This window comes from Zalophus californianus, chromosome X, assembly GCF_009762305.2.
Source record: "Zalophus californianus isolate mZalCal1 chromosome X, mZalCal1.pri.v2, whole genome shotgun sequence".
Lineage (NCBI taxonomy): Eukaryota > Metazoa > Chordata > Mammalia > Carnivora > Otariidae > Zalophus > Zalophus californianus.
This window is the reverse complement of record NC_045612.1, coordinates 13396941-13415968: the sequence shown is the minus strand read 5'-3', so window position 1 is coordinate 13415968 and position 19028 is coordinate 13396941.

The window sequence follows — 19028 nt, the reverse complement described above, 5'->3', positions numbered from 1 at the left end:
ATAAAATATTTAAAAAAAAAAGAATTCAAAGGATAATACAGAAGAAGCAAAGGAGACTAAGAAAGAGTAGCCAGTAAAGTAGGAGGAAAACAAAGAAGGTAGACTGTTGTTCTAGAAGCTAAGTGAATAAAGTGTTTACAAGAAGAGGAGGTGATCAATTTGTGGTAAATGCTGCTAACAGATCGAGTGAAATGAAGACTGAGAATAGAACACTGAATTTGAAAGAAGGAAGTCATAAGCATCTTGTGAAGGGCATTTTAGTGGACTGGTAGGGGTGAAAGCCTTTCTGGAGTGGGTTTAAGAGAGAATGGCAAGAGATGAATGGGAGACAGCTAGTGCAGACAACCATATGATTTCTTTTTTTTTTTCTATGTTATGTTAGTCACCATCATTAGTTTTTGATGCGGTGATCCACGATTCACTGTTTTCATATAACACCCAGTGCTCCATGCAGTATGTGCCCTCCTTAATACCCATCACTGTTCTAATCCATCCCCCCTCCCTCCTCCCCTCTAAAACCCTCAGTTTGTTTCCCAGAGTCCACAGTCTCTCATGGTTCGTGTCCCCCTTCGATTTCCCCCCGCTTCATTTCTCCCTTCCTTCTCCTAATGTCCTCCATGCTGTTCCTTATGTTCCACAAATAAGTGAAACCGTATGATAATTGACTTTCTCTGCTTGACTTATTTCACTTAGCATCATCTCCTCCAGTCCCATCCATGTGGATGTAAAAGTTGGGTATTCATCCTTTCCGATGGCTGAGTAATATTCCATTGTATATATGGACCACATCTTCTTTATTCATTCATCTGTTGAAGGGCATCTTGGCTCTTTCCACAGTTTGGCTATTGCGGACATTGCTGCTATGAACATTGGGGTGCATGTGGCCCTTCTTTTCACTACATCTGTGTCTTTGGGGTAAATAGCCAGTAGTGCAATTGCTGGGTCATAGGGTAGCTCTATTTTTAATTTTTTGAGGCACCTCCACACTGTTTTCCAAAGTGGCTGTACCAACTTGCATTCCCACCAACAGTGTCAGAGGGTTCCCCTTTCTCCACAACCTCTCCAACATTTGTTGTTTCTTGCCCTGTCCATTTTTGCCATTCTAACTGGTATAAGGTGGTATCTCAGTGTGGTTTTGATTTGAATTTCCCTGATGGGTAATGATGATGAACATTTTTTCATGTGTCTGTTAGCCATTTGTATGTCATCTTCAGAGAAGTGTCTGTTCATCTCTTCTGCCCAGTTTTTGACTTGATTATTTGTTTTTTGGGTGGTGAGTTTGAGAAGTTATTTGTAGATCTTGGATATCAGCCCTTTGTCTGTAGTGTCATTTCCAAATATCTTCTCTCATTTTGTGGGTTGCCTCTTTGTTTTGTTGACTGTTTCCTTTGCTGTGCAGAAGCTTTTTATCTTGATGAAGTCTCAAAAGTTCATTTTTGCTTTTGTTTCACTAGCCTTTGGAGATGTATCTTGAAAGAAGTTGCTGTGGCCGATGTCAAAGAGGTTACTGCCTATGTTCTCCTCTAGGATTTTGATCGAATCCTGTCTCACATTGAAGTCTTTCATCCATTTTGAGTTTATCTTTGTGTATGGTGTTAGAGAATGGTCGAGTTTCATTCTTCTGTATATAGCTGTCCAATTTTCCCAGCACCATTTATTGAAGAGACTGTCTTTTTTTCTATCACATATTTTTTCCTGCTTTGTCGAAGATTATTTAACCATAGAGTTGAGGGTCCATATCTGGGCTCTCTATTCTGTTCCATTGGTCTACATGTCTGTTTTTGTGCCAGTACCATGCTGTCTTGGTGATCACAGCTTTGTAATATAGCTTGAAATCGGGCAATGTGATGCCCCCAGCTTTGTTTTTCTTTTTCAACATTTCCTTGGCAATTCGGGGTCTTTTCTGATTCTGTACAAATTTCAGGATTCTTTGAAAAATGTCATTGGAATTTTGATCGGGATGGCATTGAAGGTATAGATTGCTCTGGGCAGCAGAGACATTTTAGCAATATTTATTCTTCTGATCCATGAGCATGGAATGTTTTTCCAGCTTTTTGTGTCTTCTTCAATTTCTTTCATGAGTGTTCTGTAGTTCCTAGAGTATAGATCCTTTACCTCTTTGGTTAGGTTTATTCCCAGGTATCTTATGGTTTTTGGTGCTATTGTAAATGTTTTTGGTGCTATTGTAAACGTTTCTCTAATTTCTCTTTCTACAGTTGCATTGTTAGTGTATAAGACAGCCACCGATTTCTGTGCATTGATTTTGTATCCTGCCACATTGCTGAATTGCTGTATGAGTTCTAGTAATTTGGGGGTGGAGTCTTTGGGTTTTCCACATAAAGTATCATGTCATCTGAGAAAAGAGAGTTTGACTTCTTCTTTGCCAATTTGAATACCTTTTATTTCTTTTTGTTGTCTGATTGCTGTTGCTAGGACTTCTAGTACTATGTTGAACAATAGTGGCGAGAGTGGGCATCCTTATCGTGTTCCCGATCTTAAGGGAAAGGTTCTCAACTTTTCCCCATTGAGGATGATATTTGCTGTGGGTTTTTCATAGATGGATTTTATGAACTTGAGGAATGTTCCCACTATCCCTATTCTCTGAAGAGTTTTAAATCAGGAAAGGATGCTGTAATTTGTCAAATGCTTTTTTCTGCATCAATTGAGAGGACCATATCGTTCTTCCCTCTCCTGTTATTAATGTGTTCTATCACACTGATTTAGTTGCGAATGTTGAACCACCCTTGCATCCCAGGGATAAATCTCACTTGGTCGTGGTGGATGATCCTTTTAATATATTGTTGGATCCTATTTTGTTGAGAATTTTGGAATCCATATTCATCGGGGATATCAGTCTGGCATTCTCCTTTTTGATGGGGTCTTTGCCTGGTTTGGGGATTAAGGTAATGCTGGCCTCATAGAATGAGTCTGTAAGCTGTCCTTCTGTTTCTATTTTTTGAAACAGCTTCAGTAGAATAGGTATTATTTCTTCTTTGAATGTTTGGTAGAATTCCCCCAGGGAATCCATCAGGCCCTGGACTCTTGTTTTTTGGGAGGTTTTTGATCACTGTTTCAAACTCCTTACTGGTTATTGGCCTATTCAGGTTGTCAGTTTCTTCCTGTTTCAGTCTTGGGGAGTTTATAGGTCTCCAGAAAGGCATCCATTTCATCCAGATTGCTCAGTTTATTGGCATATAGTTGTTGATAATAATTTCTAATAAACGTTTCTATTTCCTTGGTGTTAGTCATGATCTCTCCCCTTTCATTCATAATTTTATTAATTGGGGTCCTTTCTCTTTTCTTTTGGATAAGTCTGGCCAGTGGTTTATCGATCTTATTCTTTCAAAGAACCAACTTCTAGTTTCGTTGATCTGATCTACTGTGTTTCGGGTTTCTAATTCATTGATCTCTGCTCTAATCTTAATTATTTCTCTTCTAATGCATGGCTTAGGCATCATTTGTTGCTTTTCCTCTAGTTCTTTAAGGTGTGAAGTTAGTTGGTGAATTCGGGATTTTTCTATTTTTTTGAGTGAGGCTTGGATGGCTATGTATTTCCCCCTTAGGACCACCTTTGCAGTATCCCATAGGTTTTGGACCGATGTGTTTTCGTTCTCATTGGTTTCCATGAATTGTTTAAGTTCTTCTTTGATTTCCTGGTTGACCCGAACATTCTTGAGCAGAGTGGTCTTTAGCTTCCAAGTGTTTGAATTTCTTCCAAATTTTTTCTTGTGATTGAGTTCCAGTTTTAAAGCACTATGGTCTGAGAATATGCAGGGAATAATCTCAGTCTTTTGGTATCAGTTGAGACCTGATTTGTGACCCAGTATGTGGCCTATTCTGGAGAAAGTTCCATGTGCGCTCTAGAAGAATGAGTATTCTGTTGTTTTAGGGTGGAATGTTCTGTATGTATCTATGAGGTCCATCTGATCCAGTGTGTAATTCAAAGCTCTTGTTTCCTTTTTGATTTTCTGCTTAGATGATTTGTCTATTGCACAGAGTGGAGTATTGAGGTCTCTACAATTAATGTATTGTTATCAATATGACTATTTTGGTTAAGAGTTGGCTTATGTAATGGCTATTCCCATGTTGGGAGCATAGATATTTACAACTGTTAGATCTTCTTGTTTGATAGACCCTTTAAGAATGATACAGTGTCCTTCTGTGTCTCTAACTACAGTCTTTAGTTTAAAATCTAATTTGTCTGATATAAGAATTGCTACCCCAGCTTTCTTTTGAGGTCTGCTGGCATGGAAGATGGATCTCCATCCCTTCACTTTCAGTCTGGATGTATCTTTAGGTTCAAAATGAGTCTCTTGTAGGCAGCATATGGATGGGTCTTTTTATCCAATCTGCAACCTTGTGCTGTTTTACAGGAGCATTTAGTTCGTTCACATTGAGAGTGATTATTGAAAGATTTGAATTTATTGTCATCATGTTGCCTGTGAAGTCCTTGTTTTTACAGATTGTCTCTGTAAATTTCTGTGTATATCACTCTTGGCGTCTTTCTCCTTTTATAGAGCCCCCCTTAATATTTCTTGCAGGGCCGGCTTAGTGGTCACATATTCTTTCAGTTTCGGCCAGTCGTGGAAGCTCTGCATCTCTCCATCCATTCTGAATGACAGCCTTGCCGGATAAAGTATTCTTGGCTGCATGTTTTTCTCATTTAGTACCCTGAATATGTCTGGCCAGTCCTTTCCGGCTTGCCAGGTCCCTGTGGATAGGTCTGACGTTATTCTGATGTTCCTCCCTCTGTACGTAAGGAATCTCTTCCCCCTAACTGCCCTTAAGATGGTTTCCTTGGTTCTAAGATTTGTGAGTTTTACTATTACATGCCGGGGTGTTGGCCTGTTTTCCTTGATCTTGGGAGGGGTCCTCTGCCTCTAGGACACGAATGTTTGTTTCATTCCCCAGATTAGGGAAGCTCTCAGCTACGATTTGCTCAAATATATCATCTAGTCCTCTCTCTCTTTCCACCCCCTCAGGGATCCCAATAATTCTGACATTGGAACGTTTCATGGTGTCACTTATTTCTCTGATTCTATTTTCGTGGATTTTGAGTTGTTTTTCCCTGGCCTCCTCTTTTCCCTTCTTGTCTATTAATTGGTCTTCTAGATCACTAATTTGTTCTTCTGCCTCACTTACCCTAGCTGTTAGATTATCTAGACTCGATTGGATCTCATAGATAGCATTTTTAAGTTCTGCCAATTCAGCTTTTACTTCTGCCCTTAGAGACTCTATGTTGCCATTAATGAATTTAGCTAGAACGGAGATTCTGGCTATTGTCTTTACAATTGCTACCCTCAATTCCATCTCTGACATCTTGGTTATATCTGTATCCATTTGTAAATCTGTGGCGTAAATCATAATCTCTGAGTCTTTCCTATTTTGGGGGTTCCTCCTCCTAGTCATTCTGTTGAGGGGTGGTTGAGGGAATGTATAGAGTCCAAATTATTGACCACAACCCAAGCAAGATGCACCTGTTTTCTAGGGACCTTAGGGTTGCTGGCCTCTTGTTTTCCCAGGCTGTCTTCTGGGGGAGGGGCCTGCTGCACTGTTACTCAGGCAACCCTGTTTGGGCAGAGTTGCCCTGCCCCCTGTGGTGGGGGATGGGCTCAGTGAAAACCGGTTTTGGGGGGGGGGGGGCTTTTGTTCTCCGGTGGCTTTCCCTGGTGGCTTTCTGCGTCTCTTCTGAGAGTCAGAGCAGAAGAGATTGTTTCCAACCCTCTGCTTCAGAGCTGAGAGATCGGTGTGTTCTTCAGTGAACGCTCCAGGCCACACTATCTCCTTTTCTGTCAGTGCTGCTATAAACTGCAGCATCCTGGGTTGTGTGCCCCTCTGCAGCGCTCCCAGTCCTCACCTCCAGGTTGGACCATGTCACTGCCCTTTGTGCTTCTACAACCACCAGCCGCCCCCAGTTTGCACATGCAACCCCACTGCTCTGGGTTTCCGTCTGGTGGGCTGCCCTAAAGTCCTTTCCCTGTTGCTACTGGTCTGTGAGTCTGTGCCCCATCCCCAGCGTGGGAGGCTATCACTCACCGGCGGTGTAGGATCCCCACGGTTCCTTCCCCCTGCTGTCTATCTTCCAATATCTGCCCATGGAATCACGGCTCCCCGCTTTGTACCTCGAAACCAACCGCCCACGATATTCTGTTTGTAGAGATCCAGAACTATCTGCTTACATCTCAGGCTGATTTCATGGGTGTTCAGAGTGGTCTGGTAGATATGCAGCTCAATTCTGGGGACCGGTTGGAATAAGGTCCCCTACCCCTCTGCCATCTTTTCCAGGTTCCAACTGTATGAATTCTTATGTAAATGGGAGGTGGAAAACAGGATGGTAAATGGGGTCAACAGAAAACTATTTTTTTAAAGATTTTATTTTTTAAGTAATCTCTATACCCAGTGTGGGACTAGAACTTGCAACCCCAAGATCAAGAGTTGCATACTCTACCAACTGAGCAAGGCAGGCTGCCCACACTATTTTTTATTTTTTTTTAGTAAGTTCCATGCCCAACATGGGGCTTAACCTCATGACCCTGGGGTGCCCCCAAAAGACTATTTTAAACTCAGAGGACTAATAGCATGTCTTTATGTTGCTGAAACTGATCCAGTAGAAAAGGAAAAATACATGAGGGAGAAGGTACAATTGCTGGAGTGATGTCCTTGAGTAGGTAAGAGGGCTGATAGAGTCTAATGTAGAGATGAAATAGTTGGCTTTCAAAGCAATGGGAATTCATCTTTAGTAACTAGAAGGCAGAAAATATGAGTACACATGAATGTATGTGGGTAGATGTTTTGGTAGAAGTCTGCAGAAGTTTTCTTCTGATCGCTTCAATTTTCTCAGTGGAGTAGGAAACATGAACATTATCTGAAAGAGAACTTGAGGGAGGAGGTGTTGGGTGTTTGAGGAGAGAGGAGAATGTGTGAACAGTCATCTGGGAGAGTGGGTGCACAAACAGACTAGAAAAAAGTAGTAAGATTGTTAGGTGGCACTAAGGGCCCACTTAAGGTTCATGAAACCAGTCAGCAAGGCTATGTGTTTATTAGCCATGTTCAGCTACACAGGTGAATGCACAGAGAGGGCAGCATTCCATTTAGCCAGTACTATGGTTTTGCCACATGAGAGATGAAGGCAAGTGATTAGAGGGTATCTACAAGGACCAAGAGAATGAGTTAATTTAAGCCCGGAAAGGTAGGAGGAAAAGATATGAGACAGGTAAGGGATATTGAACCCAGCAGAGCATAGCCTCTCTGGGCTCCTAACCCCAATCCCACATCTCAGAAACAGAACTGAAAAAGGGAAGATGAGTCAAATAAATCATGAGAGTTTTATTAATGACCTTCAACTTATAGAGAATTGGAATAAAGCGGCCCATTGGTCCCTGTGGGGCCTCAGCAATGGCAGCAAAAACCATCAGGATTCATCACCTTTTCCAAAGCAGTGTGTTGAGAGGAGGAAACAGGTCAAAGCCCACACTAGTGAAATACACCCCTGAAGGGGTAAAGGGGCCCTGACATGTTTAATAAGATCTTAGAAGAGAGTCCTCACCACAGGTTTTTCTACAATGCTCATGCTGCACCAGCCAAGTTCTCCACCAATAACACCACTTCACCTAAAAGAACGTTCCTCCAGCAGTGAGACTACAGAAACCAATATCTGGAGCTGTACCTTAGCATGGGACTGGGGTTTAAAAGATGAACGTAGGTAAAGCAGGATGGGCATCAAAGGCCATCATCACTTACTACTGCAGAATAAATAAAAGGTTTGGACAAAGCTGCCAAAAATAAGTAGGAATGAGATGTAAAATTACAAAGCAACTATGCCAGAAAACTACTACAGAAAAGGAGAAAGGGAAGGGAAAGAAGGGGACTGGGATGAAAGAAATGAAACCTCAGCAAAGCTGGAGGAAAACAAAACTTAAGCAACCAAAGCAGTTTTTTTAATTTTTTCTGGAAGTACTTCATGCTAATAAAAAAAGGGGGGGGAATAATACAAGAATTAAAATATAATATAAAATCAGAGGAGTTAGAGGAACCAAGAAAATAAAATGAAAACTAAAATGGTCCTAATATAGATTATAAAAAATAAATAGGAAATGACAAGAAAAGAGAATCAATTGCCTGGAGGAAAGATTTGAGATTAATGAAAGTGGGTAACCATCCAGATCCCAATTCCAATTCATGGGCAGGAGGGGTTTTCCAACCACCACCAAGCAACTCTCCTGACACCAAATGAGCATCCTGCAGTTCAACTCAAGTATGACACTATGTCCCCAAAGAGAAAACCAGATTCCACACGTTAAAGGCTCCATCCTACAAGATTACCCTAGCTCCCACTACTTGAGAGGCCAATTACCAGTCCAGGTTGTTACCTATACTTCTGACCAACTGGCTTTAAATCGGAGGTTCCCACAATTCCCTCCTTTGCGTAGATTAATTTACTAGAGCCTCTCACAGAACTCAGAAACATTTTACTTACCAGATCAATGATTTATTACAAAGGGTTATAGCTCAGGAATGGCCAGATGGAAGAGATGCACAGGGAAATCTATGTGAGAAAGGATATGGAAGTTCCAACCCCTCTGGGAGTATAATTCTCCCCAAATTCCCATGTGTTCACCAATGCAGAAGTTTTCTGAACCTGGTTTTTTGGGAGTTTTAAGGAAGCTTCGTTACACAGACATGACCAATTAGATCATTAAGTAACAACTGATTCAACCTCCAGCCCCTCTCCAGGCCCCAGGGTCATCGGGGGTGGGACTGAAAGTTCCCTAATCCTCTAATCACCAGGTTGGTTCCTCTGGCGGTCAACCCCCATTCTTAGGTAATCTAGGAGGATTCCAAAAGTCACTATTAACATAAATAAAACACACCCTTATAACTCTCTTCACTTAAGAAATTCCAAGGGTTTTAGGAGCTTTGAACCTGAAACTGGACAAAGACCAAATATATATAATTCATATTATTGTTAAAAAGAAAACCATAGGCCCAAGATGGAGTCATTTGCCCCTGGAACAGCAAAGCAAGATTTAATTGCAGTTTCACGACTCCAGGAATACAATTCTAAGTTAGTCACTCTGGCATTTTCTGGTCAGCACCAATGAGATCATCTGTTGTATGGGCCCTCTCCCCTGCCCAAAGATGAAGTACCAACATGATAAGACCCCCTGGGATTCCCCCTAAGGTAAAGTGACTTTGCCTGATACAATCCTTTCTCTTTTTTTTGCTAATAACTGCTTGCCCCACCCTCCTTCCTAACAAAACCTTCCATTTTGTACAACTCAGAGCATCACTCTACTTGCTAGGTGGAAAGCTGCCTAATTTATCAATCACTTAATTTAATTCGCTTTAGCCAATTAGATCTTCAAATTTACTTGGTTGAATTTTGTTTTTTAACACTGTAAATCATATCACAGTGTATGTATAGGAAAAAGACATTAAAAAACTAGAGAAAAGATAATAGATAATGAAGGACAAATAAAGATGACCCAACAATTGTGTCTCTGAAATAAGACACAGTTCCAAGAAGGAAAAACTGGATCTTCCAGTCAAAAGGGCACACTATATGCCAGGAAACACTGACACAGTGCAACCACTATCAAAACTCAACTATGAAAGGGGCACCTGGCTGGCTCCAACGATAGAGCATGTGACTCTTGATCTTAGGGTTGTAAATTTGAGCCCCATGTTGGGTGTAGAGATTAAAAATAAAATCTTTTAAAAAAAAAACCTGAACTATGAAGAAAAACTATTTAGGAATCCAGACAGGAAAAAATAAGTTATCTACAAGGCAGGGGGAGCAGTGGGAGGAATGGGATTCTTTCTGGTATCAAACTCTTCCCTGGAAACTTTCAGTGCTAGTAGAACAAAATCCTAAAGAAAAGTACATATGACTCCAAAATACTTTACCCAAATTGTTCAAGTATAAAAACAACAGGCAGATATTCTCAAATATGAATAAATTAAACTTAGGAAATGTAGCCCTAATGAGCACCTCTCAAAAGAAATACTCTTTGATAATGAAATTCAGCCCACCAAGGGGGGAACCTAAGGAAGATCACACGACCAGATAAAGTAATGGGACAGTAAGCACTGAGTCTAATTAAGCATACAATTTAAACAACTAAGGGACATGTGCTTTCAAAAGAACATGTAAACATTTATAAGCCTTGAAGACATAAACCAATACAAGCAGCAAATACTGAGATTGGCAGGAAGGAAGACAAGTGGTAAGAGAACTAAATATGTAGTCTTTTAAGGTGGTAAGCCCATTCATACTGTTAAAATTAAAATATTGGGTCCTACAACAAATAATTACTTCAGTTTCCTAATGATCTTTAGAATCTGTTTTCTTAATCTTAAAGGGATCTTTTGGGAACCAAGATCTCTTTTGGCAAAGAGAGTTTTATCTCACCAGTGATTTCTTCAGCTCTATCTTATTTTTCTTGTGTTAAATTCAGGAAAAATAAAATCTAATACTTTTTATTATTAAAATAATAACATGCTTCTATATGATCCAGTTCTTTTAAATTTGTCTCTGTCTGCAGACCTACACATCTATTCACACTTCTACCTTTATGGAGAGGGCTATCTATAATAATGGCCACAAAGTGTGATAATATTATTCATTTCTGAGCACTGAGATTTCAGATTTTTTAAAAATATATTCTTTGTACTTTTTTGTATTGCTTGAATTTTTATAGCTAGCCTATGTCATTTTTATATTTTACTCCTTCCTATTAAAATGAATTAGAGGATCAATCAATGATAAAGAGGAAAGGGAAAAAGGCAAAAATTTATTTTTGACCCTAAAATGAGGCTTTCACTGCAAGTCTCCCATGTCAGAACAGCTTTACAGGGTCACCACTTAAATCAGTTATTGAACATGTACTGCCTTACTGTTCCGACATGTAATTCTTTCTCCTTCTGCTTGTGGTGAAACAAACTCTGGCCAAGAGAACACTTGACAGAAGACATAAACTATCTGGTGAGTTAAAGAAGCAACCAAGGCTTTTATTGTCTGCAGCAGTGGTTTAGGAGCTATTCGGAGGTAGAAAGCAAAAGGATCCTGGTGGCAATAGCTCTGCAATACTCTTGCAGGCTGCTGGAGACCATGGTAACTATCCTGGCCTTTTACCATTCAACATACAAGAGCATACCATGTGTCATTACACATAGCCCAAAGCAGAGCCTGAGAGAGACAATGCCTATTTAGAAGCAGGCAGAAACAGCATAATTCTGAGGTTCTTGGTCAAATGATACAAGATCATTTTTATTTATAGACTTATAAAACTGGAGATTACTAACCCACTGAAGATATAGCTAATAAGTGTGTGTGTCCTAGGGAAATATTCATCAGACTCCGAATCAAGTTCCTCCCCTTGCAAACCAGGCAAGTCTTGCCCTCAGGATGGGACTAGAGATCTTTAAAAAGGAATTTTCCCAGCAGAAAAAGTGCAAAAACAATAGAGAGTTCACACCTACCCATTATCTAGCTTCTCCTAATGTTAACATCTTACATAACCATAGTACAATCATCGAAACCAGGAAATGAACATTAATGAGATACTATTAACTACATGCCTTATTCAAGTTGCACCACTTTTTCCACTAATGTCCTTTTTCTATTCTAGGATCCCACCTTGCATTCAATTGTTATTTCACCTGCGACAATTCTTCAGTCTTCATTTGTCTTTCATGACCTGGACACTTTTAAAGACAACTGAACAATTATTTTGCAGAATAGGCCTCCATTTGGGTTTGTCTGACTTTCCTCATGGACAGGTTGAGGTTATATAGTGTTGGCATGAATGCCACAGAAGTCATGTAGTGCCTTTCTTAGTGCACATATCATGGACATCCTGCCCATGTGTCTTATTAGTTGATGTTAATCCTGATTGCTTGGTGTAGGTGGCTTTTGATTGGTTTCTCCACTGTCAATATATTTTTACCTTTGCAATTGGTAAACATCTTTGGGATATTTTGAGACTATACCAACATCTTGTCTCTCCTCAAACTTTCACCTACTGATTTATTTGAATCCATCAGTGGATCTTATAATAAATAATTATCACTATGGTGTTTGCCTAATGGTGATTTTGTATTTTGCTCATTCACTCCACATGTATTAATTGGAATTCTTCTGTAAGGAAGAACTACCCTTTCTCTTCTGTTATGCAGTGATTGCTTATGTCCCTCTAAAATTCATGTATTGAAATCTATCCTCCAATGTGATGATACTGGGAGGTGAAGCCTTAGGGAAGTAATCAGGATTAGATGGGTCATAAAGAATTAGTGCCCTTAAGAGTCAAGAGAGAGCTTGCTGCTCTCTTTCTGCCATGTGAGGAGACAAGTTAGGAGTCTGCAACCCTAAAGAGGGTCCTTACCAGAACATGACCACGTTGGCACCCTGACTTTGAGCTTCTATCCTCCAGAAAGGTAAGAAATCAATTTCTGCAGTTTATAAGCCACATACTTTATGGTACTTTGTTATAGCAGCCTAAACAGACTGAGATACCTTTCATTTATTCATGCAATCATTTATTTAAATCAGTATGGACAAATGGATATTTTGATATTTGGGGCCAGAACCAGCCCACAACGGGCAGAGAGCCATTGTGGACAACTGGACTAAAGGAAAACATGGCTCAACCACAACAATAGGGCACATGCAACACATAGAGGAGACACCCCCAAAGCACTAGCTTCTGGTGACAGGGGGTGACAGGGGACATTGCACTGTAGGGCACTACAGGACCTCCTCTTCATAAGGCCACTACTTTCAAGAGCAGGAGATGTAGCTAATTTTCCTAACACAGAGAAACAGACACGCAGAAATAGACAAAAATGAGGAGACAGAGGAATATGTCCCAAATGAAAGAAAAGGACAAAAATCACAGCAAGAAGCTAAATAAAACAGAGATAAGTAATGTGCTTGATAGAGAATTTAAAGTAATAGTCCAAAGATACTCACTGGAGTTGAGAAAAGAGTAGAAGACTTCAGTGAGACCCTCAACAAGGAGATACAAAACAGAAAAAAAAAAAAAAAAGAACCAATCAGAGGATGAAGAACTCAATAACTGAAATTAAAAATACACTAGACGGGGGTGCCTTGGTGTCTCAGTCAGTTAAACATCTGACTCTTGATTTCACCTCAGGTCATGATTTCAGGGTTGTGAGACTGAGCCCTGTGTCAGGCTCCACGCTCAGTGGGGTGTCTGCTTGAGAGTCTCTCTCTCCCTCTCCCTCTGTCCCTCCCCCCACCTCTCTCTCTCTCCCTGGCTAAAAAAAAAGAGAGTAAGCAGGGAAGAAAGGGTGCCTAAGACTGACACCCCTGTCTTTTTTACTCTAATTTCAAAAGTGACATCCCATCACTTCTGCCACATTCTTTTCGTCAGAAGCAGTCACTACATCCAGCCCATCCCAAGAAGAGATTGATTACACAGGGGCGCCTGGCTGGCTCAGTTGGTGGAGCACGTGACTCTTGATCTCGGGGCCATGAGTTTGAGCCCTATGCTGGGCATAGAGTTTTCTTACATTAAAAAAAAAAAAAAAAAAAAAAAAAGGAAGGGATTACACAAGGGATGTAATAAAGCCAGGAGGCAGGGATCACTAGGGGGCCATCTTAGAGGCTACGTACCACAGCAACTGAGGTCTGTTCTTTTCTCACCATTCCCTTCAGTGTGGTTATATTATTCATTTAAAATACGGTCAGGTTCATTTGTTACTACTTGTCTTCCAATTGGGTTCTCCCTCCCACCCATCTTGGTTGATTTTAATTATCATTCATTTTTGGCTGGGTATGCGGACCATTAGCACCATTCTACGAATCAGAGCCTTACAAAAAGATAAACTCTAAGAAATGTCACTGCCTTCTCATCCCTACTGCCTCATTTCCACTCTTCTCTTCGTTCTACCCTTTTCTCATCCAGACCCTATAGATCTTCAGTGTCTTCAGTTTCTGATCTATCCTTGTATCCATTGTACAAATGAGCAGATCTCTATACATTTTCTTATACCCTTTCTTCCTTACATGAAGGATAGCACAGTATAGATAGATTTCTGTGCTTTGCTTTTTCACTTAAGGATATCCTTGGGGTACCTGGGTGGCTTAGATGGTTGGATGTCTGACTCTTGATTTTGGCTCAGGTTATGGTCTCAGGTTGTGTGATCAAGCCCAGCACTGGGCTCCATGCTGAACATGGATCCTGCTTGGGATTCTCTCTCTCCCTCTCCCTCTGCCACTCCCCCACCCCCCATCCTGCTCCTGTGAGAGCTCTTTCTCTCTCTCAAAAAAAAGAGTATATCATTGAAATTATTCCAAATCAGTTCATTACATATCTCCTTCATTAGGGAGGGGGGTGGAGGGATGGGGTAACTGGCTGATGGGTATTAAGGAGGGCACATGTTGTGATGAGCACTGGGTGTTATATGCAACTAATGAATCACTGAACACTACATCAAAAACTAATGATGTACTATATGTTGGCTAACTGAACATAATGAAAAATAAAAAAAAAATCTCCTTCATTCTTTTTCTTTTACAGCTGCATAATACTCCATTGTATGGATGTGCCATAGTTCATTCAACCACTTGGGGAGAAGAATTTTTCACTATCCATTTTTGGCCAAGAAACATTCTGCAAATATTTGAGGATAATTTTTAAGTAATAGCTAGAGAATAGACTATGGTTACTCCAGGCTTCTCTGCAGATCAGAAAAGCAAAGTTTTAATTCTCAGTGCCTGATAAGGCTCAAATGCAACTAGAATCTCCACACTCTGCTGATGGCCTTGTAAACAGTAACATCATTTTGGAAGCAGGTTAGCAATATGTAAGAGCCATCTTCTTTGACTCACTAAATCAACTTAAGAGAATTTACTCTAAGAAAATGATTTAATGGAGGATAAATATTGAAGCAGAAGAATGTTCACAGAAAAGGTACAGTTCTCAAAACCAGAAAAATAATCTAAATGTCCAGTAAGAAATGGCCTCAAATTATGATTCATCAATAAAATAGAATAGCACTAAAAATAATCATGCAAACTATGCAAATAGGAAAGGTTTTAATATATTAAGTGAAAAAGTAAGATACACAATGATTATAATTGCAATGATGCCGAATTGAATACAGTAGCTGTGTGCAGCCGCACCAAAGTGAGTTGATGCTGGGAAGTGGCTGCCCTGTCAGTACACTTCCCAGTTCCTCTTGCATCCTTGTAGAGCCATGTGGTTGAGTTCTGGCCAATTGACCTGTGTAGAATTTATGTCAGCAGCCTCCCTGCCTGATCCACACACATCTCCCATGTGGTTTCTTTCCTTGTCTGCCAGCTGGACGTCAATAACAAGAAGTCATGTATTGAAGATGGCAGATTCTGTCGGTCTGAGGCCCTGAGTATGGGCTTTAATAATCAAGGAACAAATATCTACCATAATAAGCCAGTGAGATACCAGAGTCTATCTGATTTGAAATTTTCTTTAATGCTAATATTTTATCATCTGTTATAAAAGAAATAATATGACACTCCAATCTGTAGGAAAAAACTTTAAAAAAAAGAAAGTGAATTATCAGTATTCCTTCCTGTATTACTTCCCCAGGAAGATGGCCAATGGAAGCCAAATGTTCACCGTATGGCTGATTATACTAAGCAGAATCTCAGAACACTCCTGGATATGGGCTGGAAAGGGTATTTCTGTTCCTTTGACTCTCAAACTGCTGCACTCACAGGGCTGCCACAGCCAGCAGGAATACAATCATCTAGGAAGCCAAGAATGTCAGAGATTTGGGGCTATAAAAGATGACTAGCAATATATCAAAACATCACCTTAATCCAATTGTTCAAGCAAAGATGTATTAGACAGAACAGCTGCCTTGAGCCCTGTCGGAGATCAGCTGACCCAGACCTCCAGACCCTGACAAAAGAAGGCCATGGGGCTGTATATCATCAGCCTTCATATTTGCAATCACATCTAAGAACAGCTTCGCTTCTCCTGTTAGAACTCCTGCTACCAGTTTGTCCCCTGCATCTTTGTGCTGACAGTGCAGGTGGCTTACTACACATTCAGAAGTCAAAACATGGATAAGCCAGAGAAGTGTATTTCTCAATTATTTGAAATTTTCTATATATTATGGTGTTTTGACATCCTAAAAAAACCCTCCTTGCTGGAAAAATCTGCCCCTCCCAGACTAGCCAAGTCTGAGAGATAACAAAGGGCCCAGCCAGGAGCATTACTTTGATATGCAAACCAACTAATGCAGAGTCATATCTCCTCTGTCTGGTCCCCACACCCCAGGAAACAATATTCCTGTGCCTTAATCATCCCTACTGCCCAAAGCCTGTGGAAATTATTCAAATGAGCCAGTCCTAAACTGTTCACCCTCCCTTGCCTTTCCCTCCGAAACCCCAATAAAGGCCTCACCTAAAACTTCCCTCATTCCTGTCTTCTGCCTTCTGACTACCTGGTGCCCTTCTCTTATGGCCCCTCTGTGCTGAGCGGTGACTCCTGTCTCTAGCACATCGGAGCATAATAAACTTTATTTCCCTGAGCCTCTCTTCTGCCTCCCCTCGTGACCATACCTGACTGACCATTTCATCAAAGAATACAAACAAGGAGCCTACATTGTTTAAAAGCCCAGATGAAAGCCCACTCCCTCCAGAATGCCATCCCCCACGTCTAACCCACAAGGATAGCAAGGGGAAAAGAACCGTGACACCTATAAGCTCTCAGAATTTATTCAGCGTGCATTATGCTTGTTGTAGCGACGTACGTATCCATCTCGTAGCCCCTCTTGCAAGTACCTTCAGAGCAGGCCCCATGTATGCTTTATTTATCACTCACCCCTCCACCTTCTCATTTTATGGCCTAGAAAAGGGCCACACCAAGTCCTCTGTACTTACTTGCTACATGTGAAATAGATTTGCAAGCACCCAAATTGTTGATACATTTCAACTAGAGAATGCTTTCACTTTAGTAAGCCACTAATCTAAAGATGCTGGTGTGTTGGTAAACCCAATAAAAAATTCATTTGTTTTAACTTAGGGAAATTTTCCACACAAATGTCTCTCCCGATTAAAGTGACTATATTAGTCAATTCTAGACTAATCAGAAGTATCTAATAACATACTTCTTTTGTATTTAATACCAAATACCTGATTTGCCTGTTTTTTTTTTTTCCCATTGAGGTAATCAATTGTGTGGATGAACAGCTGTTCCGCCTTTCCCCCTGCCTTTTATAAATATAAGAAGAACTTTCCTTCATTGTATCTATTATAGTGTTGGTAACCTGTCAAGTGTTGCTAAACTCTCAACTCATATAACTGTAGAGGAGCAAATTTTGCCACCCTAAAGATATGCCCTTTTGATTATTTTAAGCAGGTAAATTTAAGAAACAGCAGGTACAGAAGAAGCTCTGAAGACTGAGTAGAAGTTACCCCTTATATAGGGGACATTTACATGTATAAAGGAAATCTCCATTTGTAAGGCTGAATCAGTCATCAAGGGAGAAGGCAATAACTTAAGTCTGCCTAACAACCTTACCCTTGTTTACTGCGCTTTTCCTTTTCACCTCCCATAAAGGATTCCCCACCCCAACAACTTCTTTTGTCTTTACCTAGAGATGGTATTTAAGGTGATAGCTTCAGCCATTTCAGGGAGTTACTCAGTTTTCTTGGGTCCCATCCATGTGTACAGGACATATACATGTTATTAAGCTTCTGTTCGCTTTTCTCCTATTAATCTGTCTCATGTCAATTTCATTTTTAGACTAGCCATAAGAATCTTAAAGGGTAAAGATAAATTTTTCCTCTCCAAGACAGTCTTCCTTAAAACTCAGATAATGATATTATGTCCATTTACAGATAGAAAAACTCAGGCTCAAAGAAGTTAACCATTCCATGTGGTAAGTAAATGACTATACCAGGATCTGAACTCAATTCCACCCAATTCCAAAATCCACTAGGCCAAGACTTGTACAGGGAGAAAACAAACCAAACCTGTATCTGAGTGGTTTCTTTGTGTGGAGCAGGTCCTCTCCTTTAACAGTAGCAGCTGGAATAGCAGAGAACACAGTCCAGCAGGCCGGAATTAACATGGGACACTAAGTCTGATAGAATCATTAAGTAGATAGGGAAGGGACAGGATCAGTCTCTAGGAAAGGCTAAAATGGTGTATGTTGGGAGACTTCCGGTTGTGGCGAACTGAACCACACATGGTTCCTTCCTAAACACCATAAATGAGGACAAAAGACTAAATATAGAACACATGTACAAGACACAATGCTATAAAGAAAAGGAACAATCAAAAAACAAAATACACTCCTGTGGATTAAATATTAATAGCAGAATTTGTTTTAAAGACCACAGAAAGGTTGGAAGCTAAAGTTGCAACAATCTGATCTCCTTAATTGCAGATTGGCTGGCAAGGTAGGCCAAGGAGGAGGCTTGAAATGGTTCACCTTTAAATACAACAGAAGCACTTGGGGTGTCTCTAGGTGGCTCAGTCAGTTAAGCATCTGCCTTTGGCTCAGGTCATGATCTCAGTGTCCTGGGATCAAGCCCTGCATTGGGCTCCCTGCTCAGCAGGGAGTCTGCTTCTCCCTCTCCCTCTGATCCTCCTCCCCACTTGTGCTCTCTCTCTGTGTGTCTCAAATGAGTAAATAAAATCTTTAAAAAATAAAAATAAAAAATAAAAACTGCAGACACACTCAAGTAGTTGTCAAAACAAATGACTACTGTCACGGGCCTCTCCTGGCTGGTAGCACAAGAGTCTCTAGAGAGCGATACTATCTTATCTCTATGTCCACAATGTCTAACATTGTTCTGTCAACTCCCCAGGCACAAATACAGATACTCAAAAAGATGATCTCAAGCCTTTACCTTGACCAGCTCAGTCTAACCACTGTCCAAATGACTTGATCTTCATGAAGAACTTCTCAAGGCAGAGACCCGCAATCTCTGGCATGACTATGTGGCCCAGGTAAAATACAAATCCATTCTCCTACAAACTTATACCTATAAAATGGCCACCTAAAAT